General features: G+C 44.0%; 1 long non-coding RNA gene across 1 annotated transcript in view; it reads left to right on the top strand.

The window, feature by feature from the left end:
- Nucleotides 1-9,949, top strand: part of LOC117803784 — an 86,144-nt gene extending 76,195 nt beyond the window's left edge. The window contains exons 4-5 of the long non-coding RNA XR_004627869.1: nt 8,209-8,353; nt 8,450-9,949. This is a non-coding gene — a long non-coding RNA (uncharacterized LOC117803784). The remainder of the gene's footprint in view (nt 1-8,208; nt 8,354-8,449) is intronic.
- Nucleotides 9,950-10,916: the final 967 nt, after the last annotated feature.

Genomic DNA, 10,916 nt, shown 5'->3' on the forward strand with positions numbered 1-10,916 from the left:
ATTAACGTAGATCTATAATTATTGTTCGTGCATTTGCATCTTTTCTTTTTTTTTAAGATTTTATTTATTTGACAGAGAGAGACAGCCAGCGAGAGAGGGAACACAAGCAGGGGGAGTGGGAGAGGAAGAAGCAGGCTCCCAGCAGAGGAGCCTGATGTGGGGCTCGATCCCATAATGCCGGGATCACGCCCTNAACCCATGACCAGTCCAGTCAGAATGAGTCCCAGGACTTTGCCTTTTCACCTGAACCCGGAAAGACGTGAAGCTGGAAGGCCTGCAGGAATCTCACAGCACAGGGGAGCACCTGACTCAGAAACGAGCCAACACGGAANAGCCACCCAGGCACCCCACGTGCATTTGCATCTTAAACCATATGGGGGATAAATGAGTTACCAGCTAAAAATATAATACTGGCTTTGTATTCACCTTGGTAGTTCTATTTACTGGTGCTCTTTATTTCTTCGTATGGCTTCATGTTAGGTCTAGTATCCTTCTACTTCCACGGGAGCATTGCTTCTAGGGCAGGTCTTCTAGTCGCATGTGTGAGGATGTGAAGGTGTGAACCAACCGGAGAGTGTCTGGGGAGGGCACCTGGCAGTCTTTTCCCCAGAAGCCTAGAGCAGAGCTACACTCCACCAAAGTACCCAATTTGAGCTGGATTCAGAGAACTGCCATTTTCTCTGCCTCATACAGGCTTTGACCTGGGAGTCAAGGCATCTGAGTCATAGTCCTGGTTCTGTCCCTAACTAGCCATGTGACTTTGGACCAAGTCACTTATCTTATTGGGGCTTTTTTTCCTTTTTTGTAAAATTAGGTGTTCCAGATCAGGTGGCCAAAGCTTTTCTGTAGGAGACCAGATAGCATTTTAGACCTTGCAGGCCGTAAATTCTCCGTAACAAGTACTCACCTCTGCCGTTGTAGTGCAAAAGCAGCTGTAGACGATTGGTAAATGAACGACTGTGTTCCAATAAAACTTTATTTGTGAAAACAGTAAGCAGGCAAATTTGGCCTGTGGGCCAGTTTGCCAGCCCCTAAGTCCTTCTAGCTTTAAAATAGTAAAGATCTGATGATCTGCACTGTCGTTATGGGCATCCTTGTACTCCTTCATACCATTGTAGAACATTACCTCTGTCAACAAACACACAATGGCAAGAATCCACAAGCACTATTTACCCACCTATAGACCAAGCATTTTTCTTTTGTACTTATTTATTCCTCCCAACAAGACTATTAGGTGGATACTATTCTGATCACCATTTTAGTAAGAAGGAACTAAGAGAAGAGAGGTTCCCTACCAGGTCCCAGGCCGTAGTGTTGGAAATAGCAGAAAGCAGGCCAGTAGGCCTNTTTTGTGTGTGCTTATTTATTCCTCCCAACAAGACTATTAGGTGGATACTATTCTGATCACCATTTTAGTAAGAAGGAACGAAGAGAAGAGAGGTTCCCTACCAGGTCCCAGGCCGTAGTGTTGGAAATAGCAGAAAGCAGGCCAGTAGGCCTCCAAAACCTTTGCTATGTTTTCTCCACCTCAGGTCTCCTAGATTAAAGGTTTTTAGCATGGCAAAGAATCCAATTTTCTTGACAGGGGAAAAAAAATCTTAAATATTCTAATCTAAAGAATAAGCCACAAACATTCCACACAGACTGTCATTTAATTTATGAACAACTAAAGAGATCAGCTCCTGACTTAAAATGCTGTCTCTCAAGATGCAAAGCTGGCAAAAGAATATCTTGATGCCCTCAAAAATCTCCCCATCCTGAACCCTCTGACACTGTTGATGGGAATGCAAGCTGGTACAGCCACTCTGGAAAACAGTATGGAGGTTCCTCAGGAAGTTAAAAATAGAGCTACCCTATGACCCAGCAATTGTACTATTGGTACTTACCCCAAAGATACCGGTGTAGTGAAAAGAAGGGGCACATGCACCCCANTGACCCAGCAATTGCACTATTGGTACTTACCCCAAAGATACCGGTGTAGTGAAAAGAAGGGGCACATGCACCCCAATATTTATAGCAGCAATGCCCAGAGTAGCCAAAGTGTGGAAGAAGCTGAGATGTCCTTCAACAGACAAATGGATAAAGATGTGGTTCATATATACAATGGAGTATTACTCAGCCATCAGAAAGGATGAATACCCACCATTTGCATTGACAAGGATGGACCTGGAGGGGATTATGCTAAGTGAAACAAGTCAAGCAGAGAAAGACAATTATCGTATGATTTCACTCATATGTGTAATATAAGAAATAGCACAGAGGATCATAGGGGAAGGGAGGGAAAACTGAATGGGAAGAGATCAGAGAGGGAGAAAAACCATGAGAGACTCTGGACTCCAGGAAACAAACTGAGGGTTGTAGAAAGGGAGGTGGGTGGGGGGATGAGTTAACTGGGGGATGGGCATTAAGGAGGCCACGTGATGTGATGAGCCCTGGGTGTAATACACAACTCCTGAGTCATTGAACACTACACCAAAAACTCATGATGTACTATTATGTTGACTAAATAAGAATTTAAAAATTAAAAAAAAATCTCCCTGTCCTTTGGGCAAGACGTAGGAAAGAATTAGTGAACAAAATACAGTGCCGAATGAATTACAGCAGAGGCACTTTTGATTACTCTTCACTGACTGCACTTGCCAGACAGACCGACACTTTCCCTCATTACCACTCTGCCCACAGCATTCTGAGTACCTTTCCAGAGCGGGACCCTTGGGTCCTGTGTCAGTACCAGTAGAAGCTGCGGCAAATAACCACAGACCTGATGGCTTAAAACAACACACTTGTGTGATCTTACAGCTCTGGAGGTCATAAGTCTGAAATTAGTCTCACTGGGCTAAGGGCAAGGTGTGGGTCAGGCTGGTTCCTTCGGAAGTTCTCTGGGATAAATCTGTTCTCTTGCCTTTTTCAGCTTCTGGAAAGCTTCTGTATTCTGGTTCATGGCCCCTTCCTCATGTCACTCCGACCTCTTGCTTGCATGGTTACACGTTATACCACCAACTCCGACCCTCCTGCCTCTTTCCTATAAGGACCCTTATAAGAGATTATGTTGGGGGGGGGTGCTCCTGAGTGGCTCAGTCGTTAAGCGTCTGCTTTCAGCTCAGGTTGTGATCCCAGAATCCTGGAATGGGGCCCCGAGTCCGGCTCCCGGCTCGGCGGGAAGCCTGCTTCTCTCTCTCCCACTCCCCCTGCTTGTGTTCCCTCTCTCACTGTCTCTCTCTCTCTCTGTCAAATAATCTAAAAAGAGAGAGAGGGGCGCCTGGGTGGCGCAGTCGTTGAGCGTCTGCCTTTGGCTCAGGGCGTGATCCAGCGTTCTGGGATCGGGCGCCACATCTGCCTCCTCCGCTGGGAGCCTGCTTCTTCCTCTCCCACTCCGCCTGCTGTGTTCCCTCTGTCTCTGGGTGTCTCTGTCAAATAAATAAATAAAATATTTAAAAATATATATAAAAAAAATAAAAAGAGAGAGAGATTATGTTGGACTCATCTAGATAATCCAGGATCATCTCCCCATCTCAAAACCCTTCTCTTAATCACATCTGCAAAATCCTATTTGCCATGTTGACATTGAAAGGAAAATAGCCAGTTATTTTACCAGCAAAATGGGCTTATTTGAGAATAGCAAAGGATTTCCAATTCAGAACAAGCAAGTTATAGCAAAAGACATAGGCAAGTCCAGAGAACAAAGGAGAGGAATGCTCTTTCATGGAGGAAAGGGGGAGGTTGGAAAAAGCCCATTGGGATAAACTGGGAGTTCAAATTATAGTGGCTTTTCATTGGCTGAGTTGTGACTGTCTATCATTGTCTGGGCTGTTGCCAGGCCAAGAAAAAAATCTTCCTTTCTCTTGCTGAAGTTGTAAAGTAGTATCAACTAGCAACCTGCCTCTCTTCCTTTTTGAGGTCCTTAATTGAGGATTCTTCCTGTTGGGGTCTGTAATTGATACCAAGTGGTAGTGCCTGAGGGCTCCCCCTTCTGGCCTCCGGAGTCTAGGTTAAGGAGGTTTCCCTTTATGAATTTTCATAGCCATATAAGGTAACAGTCATAGGTTCCTGGGATTAGGAGAGGGGCATCTTTGGCAGGTTCCCCCCCTCAACTTCCTCTCTCACAGATGAATCATACTCTTAGCAGCAGTTGGTTGTGTTTGTTTCCAGCCCTGTTTTGGGTCTTGTTCTTGTAACTACCTAATTTAACTTAAATATTAGGAGGCCAGTGAAATCTGGGGGCGAAAAGATTTGCCAGCCCCAAAAAGAACGAATTGAAATGTCTATGGAACAAGTTAAATAAACTAAGGGAAGTGATTTTAAAAATGTGGTCAAATTAGGTGTGGCAAGGAAATCTCTGCAAATTTGAGAAAAAAATGTCAGATCCAATAGAATTAAACCATGTGTGACAGGGACGGCTATGTAAGAAAGCTGAAGCAGGGAACTTCTCAACGGGGACCGACTTGAACAGGCCTCATGTAACAAAAAAATTGGTCAACAAATGTGAATTTAGGTGTTCTTATTAAAAGTTTAAAGCAGGTATATTAAATTATATTCCCACTTTAACTAAATGTTTAGGTTACCTAAACCAATCTCTCTCTAGTCTTATTAAATTTGATTCAGGGCTTCAGAGATGATATTAATCATTTAGGGATGTAAAAATCGGCAAAGAAGCTTTTATCAAGTGTGGGGCTTAAACTATTCCTTGAAAGTTATGTAGGATCTGAATCGGTATTGGGGATTAAGGAAGGCACACAGGATGAAACAGCATATTCACAACTGTCGGTAGAAATAAGTAGGAGTGATCTTTTTTAAAAGAGTAATCTCTACACCCAATGTGGGGCTCGAACTCACGACCCTGAGATCAAGAGACACATGCTCTGGGGCGCCTGGGTGGCACAGCGGTTAAGCGTCTGCCTTCGGCTCAGGGCGTGATCCCGGCATTATGGGATCGAGCCCCACATCAGGCTCTTCTGCTATGAGCCTGCTTCTTCCTCTCCCACTCCCTCTGCTTGTGTTCCCTCTCTCGCTGGCTGTCTCTGTCGAATAAATAAATAAAGTTTAAAAAAAAAAAAAGAGACACATGCTCTGATATGATGTTGATCAAAAATGTCTGACCTGAAACGAAATGGGAAAAGGAAAAAAGAAAGAAAAAAAAAAAAAAGAAAGAAAGGAAAAAAAGGAAAAAATAAAAGAAAGGAAAAAAGGGGAAAAAACAAAAAGAGTCGCACGCTCTTCAGACTGAGCCAGGAAGGTGCCCTAGGAATGCTCATCGATCATGTTAACTCCTGAAGTAGAGCCTTGATGGTTCGGGTGGACCTCATTCCAGCAGCATCACAACACCAGGAAGCTGGCTAGAAATTTGGGCTGTTAGGCCTCACCCCAGACCCTCTGAGTCAGAATCTACAATTTAACAAAATCCCCAGCTAATTTTGTTTACACATAACCTGTGACAAGGGCTTTTCTAGAGAGAGCAGGCATCTTCTTAAACTGAACCCAAGAGTTAATATGGAACACCAAGACAGAACAGCAGCTGAGTTTATTAAGGACTTATTATGAGCCAGGCAAACTACCAAGTGCTTTGCAAACCCTGTCTCAATTCTCAAACGCCCCAGTCTTGTGAAATTCTTAATAACGAAACAATCTTCTCTGCTCTCTGTGATCCCTTTGGTGGAACTTGGTATAAAGAATACATTAGTGTCTCAAAACCTCAAATAATTGCTTTTTAAAATTCAATATGTAAAATATTTTGACATAGTATTTTTTGCTCCCTCTGTTTCTTGGGTTGCAAACTCTTACGGTTGGGATGATCTCAGATGCCTCGATAATTTCAACCTGTGAGAAATAAGGTGCCACTGAGACGCGCTCTGGTTAGAACAGGGGCTTAAAAAAAAAAAAAAAGCAAGAAACACATACTGTTAAGTGGACTTTAGGAATGATAAATTGGACTGAGCCAAATCTTAGAGTGTTTGGAGCAGATTCTGGGTACTCTTACAGCACTGTGTGCCTCAGCAGTTTATGCAAAAAGAGGTTAAGTTTCTTTCCGGGGAGGCATTGATGACAGTCTTTCCTTGCCTTGTCCTGACGAGGAAAAGATAAAATTGTTGTACGTTTTGCTTCTCCCTGAGCTCAGTGCTCAGCCCCCCGGAACGGGGTTGAAGAAGTGCTAGTAGCAATCCAGATGCGGGCGCTATCAAGAGCCAGGACCATGTGCGTGCCTTGCTCCTTGGGTGCGTTTTCCCTGGACCTCCCGTTCTCATTAAATGCCTCCAGTAAGAAGATTCCATGGACTCCACCCAGCTGTTCTCTTTATACAGTCATGGGGTGGCAGACAGAGGGTCCCCACAGCTGCCCTAAGTGCTGAGTGGCAGGCTGACTGGTGCTCACCGCCACTGGGCTTAACTCCAGAACTAACCCTCATTGTGATGGGGGTGTGGAGGCGCTGAAGGGCTGGCAGGGTTAGGGTGTGAGGGGCATTCCTTTGCCTCAGCCTTTCACAGAGCACACGTTGTACTCTAGAATCAGACATCTGAGTGTGGGAAGAAGTGGCTTAGCCCTGGAGAAAGGGAAATGAGGATCATGGGTCTCTACAAAGAGCTGGGAGTTAGAAAAATCAGGCTCTGCCTACATTCTGACTGTAATTCAATGGGGTCTTTCTTTGCCAGCTCCCAATGCAACCATACAAATACCCTGAACTGAAGAAAATACCTACAAAGCAAGGGATCTTCCCTTCCTTTATGCTCTACCACCTGAAGCCTCGCAGGGAATATAGCATGTATCTAACCAGTCTACTTAAAAATACTTAAAAAGGTTGGGGCTTCTGGCTGGCTCAGTCAGAAGAACATATGACTCTTGATCTCAGGGTTGTGAGTAAAAGCTCCACACTGGGTGTAGAGATTACTAAAAATTAAATAAATAAACTTAAAAAAATAGAAATACTTAAAAAGTTCTATATATGTATTGTTTAGTATTGTTTTTACATTATTTAAAAAATTTACTTAAACGATATGATATAAATACTCTGAAATTTTCCATTCAGTGACTCAATATTATGTTCAGAGATTTATATTGAGATTTGATATATTTTATAAATTATGTATTGTATCTCATCTGTTTTAACTAACTGTATGGTCTTGTAACTTATGAATATATCACAGTTTATTTATCTATTCCCCTACTTAGGGGCATATAGGTTGTTCCAATCTTTCACTATTTCAATTTTTCACTTATATGAATAACCTTGTATTTTCTCCTTGAGTACAAGTGGGGAATTTTCTCTGGGATTTATACCTAGACATTCTGCAGTTTATCTTAATTTTTTTTCTTAAAAGGGAGAATACAAATAGCTGCTTAGAGTATGGAGTGGCTGTTTGGAACAAGTAATCCAGTAAATATAAAAATGCTTTGTAAATTGTGACACATCGTATAAATAAACAGCATTATCACTGACAACTTACTATAGTGATCTCTGCAACCTGGCTTACTGGAGATCTTATATTTAGGGGACTAAGAGCTTTCTTCCAATGATAACATCTTCACCATCACAGAATAAAATTTTTTAAAAATATTACTTCTAAAATAAAAATAAAATATGAAAATTACCTGATAGATTGTTTAACCCAAAAAGGTCTCAGGCTATGGACACACATTGTTGGAGACGTGTAAGTGGACATGGGATGGAATTTGAGGTATAGGATGTTTGTTAGGGATCAATACTTAGAAAAGGCTGAGGGCAGAGGAGCAGGATTGGGCAGAAGTTGAATTGTGATACAGCACCACAAAGCTTTCAACCTGGTGGGGAGCCCTGAGGTGCCGATCTGTGTCCCACATCAGATTGAAAGAGCTGGGGGGTGCCTGGGTGGCTCAGTCGTTAAGTATCTGGCTTTGGCTCAGGGCGTGATCCCAGAGTCCTGGGATCGAGCCCCACATCGGGCTCCTCTGCTGGGAGCCTGCTTCTTCCTCTCAAACTCCCCCTGCCTGTGTTCCCTCTCTCGCTGGCTGTCTCTCTCTCTCTGTGTCAAATAAAGAAATAAAATCTTTAAAAAAAAATTTAAAAAAAAGTACTAGTGGGTTTAAAAAAAAAAAAAGATTGAAAGGGCTGGGTCTTTACACTCCTGCCTTACTAGGCACCAGAGAATGGTGTGAGCTCAGGTGGATTGGCTCTCTGCAGCTGTGGCAGCTTTGAAGAAAGGACAACTAGACGTTGTTTGCGGACCCCTCTCTCTGCAGCTGGGCTGCACCCCTGTCCTTCCTTGAAGGGAGATCCTGGGCTGTGTCTCTCCACGTCCTCCATCTCCTTATGCTGCTTGGATCTGGTCTCCATGTGGATTGAGAAAGCAACTTCTCCAGGATTCCAGTGACCCCTCTTCTTAAGGTACACTTTTGGAGAACAAATTCTGCCCCCATTGCTACGATTGGTCTTGGGCCACAATTGACCTACATCATTTTCCTCCTTCACTATCTCTTCTAGATCCCCCTCACCCATGGCTACCACCTTTCCGGACTTGGAGCCTTCCCTGGGAGCTTGAAGGAGACTGTCATCAATAAGGTGCCTGAGCCCTGGTCACCATTTCCTTCTCAGGTCAGGCTCCTGTACCTGTCCATTTACAGTCATGTTTGGGCACATATTTCTCCCTGCCCCATCGTGTTAAAATAGCCTTACCGGCTCCTGATGATGGGGGTCAATGATCCCTGCCAAAATGGTGACTGCTCTTCTTGCCTGCTGCTCCCTGGACACAAGAACCCCAAAGTGTTAGGGCAACAGCTGTAGCTTACGATTCCATGCACTTTGCTGGGTCCCCTGGCAAAATGGGGTCCTCTTTGGGGCCAAGGACCTCTAACCCTACAAAGCCTAGCGATGTGGCGACAGGAAACACAAAGTCCCTCAAAATGGGGTCAACGAGAATGATGGTAAATAGGGCCACATGGGCTTATGTATTCTTCCTGTTGGGATACAAAGCTACGTAAAGATGTTGGCTTGACGCACAGGGTGTTCTCTGGAGAATGCATCCTCACAGAGCAGTGGCTCCAGCTGGCGCGTCAGCTCCGCCTTCAGCAGGCTGTTCAGCCCCATCAGGCTGGCGGTGTCTGGCTGATACAATCAGTGGATCCCATGGTCATGGCCCATTTCCACAACTCCTTGCTGGTTAAGTTAGTTCCCCTGTCTGACACAATGTGGGGTCTGGTGCTCGTGGGTCACACCCTCTCTAAGTCCTCAGATAGTGGTGCTGGATGACGCTTTACAGGTAGGAGAGGAAAGCTCATAGCAGAATATGTCCTATGGGAACAAACTGCTGACCCTTCCAAAATGGAAGGGGCCTAATGTGACCAACTTGCCGTCAAGTAGCCAGTTAGCCTCATTGAGGAATGAGGGGCTCAGTACTGATCTCTGTTGCAGACAAACTGGCCGTTGGACAGTGGCCTAGCTAAATCAGTCTTGGCAGGTGTTGGAACTACAGTGAGTCCTTGCTTTGCCTGGTTTCAATACGCACAGACTTCCATTAAGTAACACCAGTCCCCCAACAACCGTGGTTGAAATTTCAGTTATAACAGCATCTTCACTGTGCATGACCGCATAGAGTACAAACCCCAAGGTTAGCTCTTCAGTCCACAAATCACTATGTAAATAGAGGATGCCTGTCATGGTCAGTACTGATCACATCACTTCTTTCAAAAACAGTTTGCGGTTGTTCACTGCCCATCTTTGCTCAGTTCACATAGGCAGCCAAGCATCTAGCTGTGTGGCCTATTTCCCCATGGAGAAACCCAAGTGACAGTTGACAATAATGGATACTCGAAAGAGGGAATTGGCCAACAAAGACGAAAGTGCAGCAAAAAATTCCAGAAGTGATAATGCCGGAAGTGCAATTTGAGTCAAACAAATTGTAGAAGAAACAGCTGCCTGTGGGAACATGGCCCCCCACTGCCCTCCGGGAGCCTCTAGATAGATGTGCAGCAAAGGAACTTAGCGAAGGCCGGAGGTAGCCACAGGACTGAGAAAGTGGGAGGAGTGAGAAGATGGAGCTGTCCCAGAGGAAGCAGACCTGGTAAACACTTCATGCTGAAACAACTCTTTGAAATTTTTCATAAAATGAAATTTCAATTTCATTGAAAGTGCAAAGCATAAAATGTGGAAAACTGGTGCACACCTGGAAAGGAATACAACAGTTCTCCACAGAGGCATAAAGAGATGCTCTCTCCATGTCAAAAAGTATGCAAGAAGGTAAACACTGTCCAAACTACTCTCGCTAACTTTACTTACACAGGAATAAACCACTAATTTCCAGGATTTTTCATGTTTTAAGTTACAGCATACTAAATATATATTCATTGTACTTTTGTTTTTCAATTCCCTATACATTTATAACCAACAATAACACAGTTTCTTGTATTTGGACAAAACTTTTTTTTTTTTAATTTGATTTTTATTCTTTTTTTTGGTTCATTTTTTTGGACAAAAGTTTTTTAAAGTTGCAGTACAATCATAATCTTTCCCATCAATTATTAACATTGCTTTGCATGGTTTTAGGGTGCATGGTCATTTTTTTTTTAAAGATTTTCTTATTTATTTTAGAGAGAGAGAGACTGCGTGCATGCACTGGGGGCAGGGGTGGAGGGAGAGAGAGTCTCAAGCAGACTTTGGGCTGAACACACAGCCCAATGCGGGGCTTGATCTCATGACCTGAGATCACAACCTGAGCCGAAACCAAGAGTTGGACGCATAACCGACTGTGCCACCCAGACAGCCCAGGTTGCATGGTCATTTTTACCATCCCGCACTATTGTGCAAGGCGAGAGCTGCCTTTATGTGCTCTTGGAAATATTCTCAGCCTCCATCTCTGTCACTGTGGCCTCTCCATTCATGTGCCCATCATGCCAGTCCTAGGGCGGCCAGTGGCTTAGGAAGTTCAGAGTCAGATGTCAAGATCTTTGGGGAC

This window comes from Ailuropoda melanoleuca, chromosome 9, assembly GCF_002007445.2.
Source record: "Ailuropoda melanoleuca isolate Jingjing chromosome 9, ASM200744v2, whole genome shotgun sequence".
In the NCBI taxonomy this organism is placed as follows: domain Eukaryota; kingdom Metazoa; phylum Chordata; class Mammalia; order Carnivora; family Ursidae; genus Ailuropoda; species Ailuropoda melanoleuca.